The sequence below is a fragment of the Phaseolus vulgaris genome, chromosome 3, assembly GCF_051622355.1.
Source record: "Phaseolus vulgaris cultivar YP4 chromosome 3, ASM5162235v1, whole genome shotgun sequence".
Classification (NCBI taxonomy): Eukaryota; Viridiplantae; Streptophyta; class Magnoliopsida; order Fabales; family Fabaceae; genus Phaseolus; species Phaseolus vulgaris.
The window spans coordinates 28,403,497-28,407,347 of record NC_143500.1 but is presented as its reverse complement, the minus strand read 5'-3'; the positions used below and the strand labels follow the sequence as shown (position 1 = coordinate 28,407,347).

Below are 3,851 nucleotides of genomic sequence, written 5' to 3'. Positions count from 1 at the left end.
CATGAGACTATCCACAACCTGTTTATAGTAAGTCTTGTCCACCTTTACTCCATCTTCATCTTTTATGAGTTTATAGCCAGGAACAATAGGATTATGAACAGAGTTATTGTTCTCCATTCCAAACCGTTTTAGCACCTCCAATGCATACTTCTTCTGACCAAACTCGAGTATAAACATTCAATTTGAAGTATAAACATGTGATAAATAAAAACCTCATCAGATCTTTGCAGGACTTCAAGACCAAGGAAATACCTCATCTTACCAAGATCTGCCATATCAAACTCATGCTTCATGGAAGCTTTAAACTCTCATCAACTCATCATTTCCAGTAAAAATAAAATCATCAACATAGAGACTTACAATTAACAATTTTCCTTCTTTTCTTGTTTTAATGAACAACGTATGCTCATACTCACACTTCTCAAAACCTTCCTTCATGAAATAGGCTTATATACGACTATACCAAGCACGTGGGGCTTGCTTAAGTCTGTAGAGTGCCTTTTTTAATTTTTAAACCTTATGTTCATGTCCCTTTTGCACATAACCGCAGGGTTGCTCCACAAAGACCTCTTCATTTAACTCTCCATGTAAAAACACAGATTTTACGTCTAGCTGGTGGATGGACCATCCTCTTTGAGCTGCAAGTGCTACTACCAAACAAATTGTCTCCATACTTGCCACAGGTGTAAATACTTCAATATAGTCTACCCCATGTTATTGAGTATACCCCTTTGCTACAAGCCTGACCTTGTATTTATCGACATCTCCATTTTCATTGAATTTAGTCTTATAGATCCATTTTACTCCAACCTTTTTTCCTCCTTTGGGTAATTCCGTCAATTCCCATGTGCCATTTTTGTTTATTGCTTCTATTTCTAGATCCATGGTGTGCCTCCATTTCTCACTTTTCAAGGCATCTTCATAGTGAATAGGATCAGTAGCTGCATGTATGGCTAAATGAGCTTCATTATCTTCTTCGGAAAGACATTCCCCTGTTGTATAGTCTTTCATCCAGACCGGTGGTCTTCTATTCATTTCTTTAGTTGAGCTAGGAGAGAAAATGTCCACCAAAGATTCAGAGGAAAAGTTCTCCCCTTCTATATTAGCTTCGAGATTAGATTCATCAGATTCACCCCCCTCTTCATTTTCATCAAATGCAATTGTATCCTCCTCACTATCACTCCATTCCAATTCACACATAATGGATCCTTCATAGATCTTATCCCAATCCCAATTCATGTCTTCCTCGAATACAACACCCTGACTTATTATGATCCTTTGAGAAGTTGGATCATAAAATCGATAAGCCTTTGATTCTTCACTAACTCCCAATAAAACACAACTTAAGCTCTTATCATACAGCTTGGTTTTATTATTGTCAGGCACATGAACATGAGCAATACAACCAAAAACTCTAAAATGCTCCACTGAAGGCTTGACTCCACTCCATGTTTCTTCTGGGGTTTTATTTTTTACAGCCAATGTTGGGTTGTGATTCAATACATGCACGGTCCAGTTGACTGCTTCAGACCAAAAACTCTTTGGAAGTTTCTTTGCAGAAATCATACTACGAACCATATTCATAATAGTTCTTTTCTTTCGTTTCGCAACTCCGTTCTGTTGTGATGTATATACAGTTGTGAATTGTCTGCGAATACCATTTACTTCACAAAAATTATTGAACTCTTGTGATGTAAACTTTCTTTCTCGATCGGTACATAAGGCTATAATAAATGAGTTTGTTTCCTTCTCAACATGAACCTTAAAATTTTTAAAACCAGCAAAGGCTTCTGATTTCTCTATTAAAAAATAGAACCCATGTTTTTCTACTAAAATCATCAGTGAAAGTAATCAAATATCGTTTCTTGCTGTTAGAAATGGGTGTGATCGGTCCACAAATGTCAGCATGCACCAATTAGAGAAGTTGTGAAGCTCGCCAGGTGCTCTTCCTTGGAAACGAGTGTCATTGTTGCTTACCCACCAAGCAATCTTTACAAAGTCTTGAGGGAGACTTAAGTTGTGGTAATCCATTCACCATCTTCTTCTGTTGTAGAGTCTTCAAGCCTTTAAAGCTCAAATGGCCATATCTACAGTGTCATAGTTGCCTCATATCTTCTGTAATTGTATTAAAACAAGTAGATGTTATAGGTTGTGATATAGCATGGAGTATAAACATTCGATTTGAAGTCATCTTGATCTCCATGATTAAGCCTCTCTCACGGTGAAACACCTTACATTTTCCGTTTTGAAACAGAATTGTAAGCCCTTTTCTTGTAATTGCCCAATACTCAACAAATTGTTCTTCAGTTCTGGAACATAGAATACCCCTCTAATTATCTATGTTATTCCATTTACTTGCAGTTGTATATTACCCTTACCTGATACGACAATGCTTGTGTTGTTACCCAGCTTCACTGATTCTCTAAAACTTTCATCAAAATCTGAGAAATATTCCTTCTTCCCACACATATGATTGTTGCACCCTGAGTCAAGAAACCACACATTTGTTGTATGGGCTTTATTCATATCCATGTAAGCCATCAGTAACATTGCTTCTTCAGTTTCTGCATAGTTGGCCTCCTCCTTGCTTGGACATTCCCATTGAAAATGGCCTAGCTTGTGACAATGCTAGCACTCTACTATGGCCTTGTCGAGGCTTTGTCTACCTCGTCCTCGTCCTCTTCCTCTGCCACAACCTCGACCCCTTCCTCCAGATTGTGTTGCGTAAGTAATCTTCAAAGCATGTTCTTCTTCTATATGATAACTCATGCGTTGTTCATGCACGAGCAGGCTGCTTTGCAACTCGTCAATGGTCAAGGTGTTAGTATCCTTAGACTCCTTAATGGAACACACAACATAATCAAATTTGGGAGTCAAGGATCTTAAAATCTTTTCAACTACAACAACGTCTCCCTTGTTCTCACCATTTACTTTCATCTTGTTGGCTATGGTAAGGGTTCGAGCAAAATACTCATTCACAGATTCGCCTTCCTTCATGTGAAGAATTTCAAACTCCTTTCGAAAAGCTTGTAAGCGTGCACGCTTAACCCGGGATGAACCTTGATATTTTTTCTTCAAAGAATCCCATATGTTCTTTGTTGTATCCTTATGAATGATCGTCTCCAAGATAGAACGATCTAATGCTTGAAATAGATAGTTCTTTGCTTTCAAATCTTTTCTGATCCTCAATGTGTTTTCTTTGGACATTTGTGAGGCCAACACCTTCTGTTGTTGCAGGAACCTCATTTTCAACCACGCCCCAGTACTCTTTAGAGCGCAGAAAATTTTCCATGAACATTGCCCAATGATCATAGTGCCCATCAAATTTCGGAACTGCTGGTTGCATAAATGAACTTTCTGACATGATTTTCTCTCGTAGAAGACTACTGCTTCTAGGTTTAATCAGGCCCCGTAAGAGAGCTCTGATACCAAATGTTAAAAGTAGAGAAACCCTTTTTTAAGAGTGTATATAAAAAGAGAAAGTGCTCACTTTTATTGAATAATAGATGGCTATTATATAGCCTTTACGTAATAACCTAAACAATATTATAACTACCCACTACTAACAATAACAAAACTGTTCATGACTAATCAAATCCTAAAACTGAATTAAATCCCATAATAATAGGTATTTATCATTCATTGAATGGTAAAAACCTAACTTCTATAATCTTAACAATAATATATTAATAATTTAATTAAAAATTAAAATATATACCTCAAATGTTAATATAAAAGATTGATGGATTATCAATATATAATGTTCTTTCCAAAACCGACTTCACCAGTGTAATACATTGAAACTAAAATAAGCAAAAAAACTAATGATAATATTATATATTTTTATAACT

General features: G+C 36.5%; 1 pseudogene; it reads right to left on the bottom strand.

The window, feature by feature from the left end:
• Positions 1–2,628: 2,628 nt before the first annotated feature.
• LOC150028765 (uncharacterized) lies at positions 2,629–3,364 on the bottom strand (annotated as a pseudogene).
• Between the last annotated feature and the right edge of the window lie 487 nt (positions 3,365–3,851).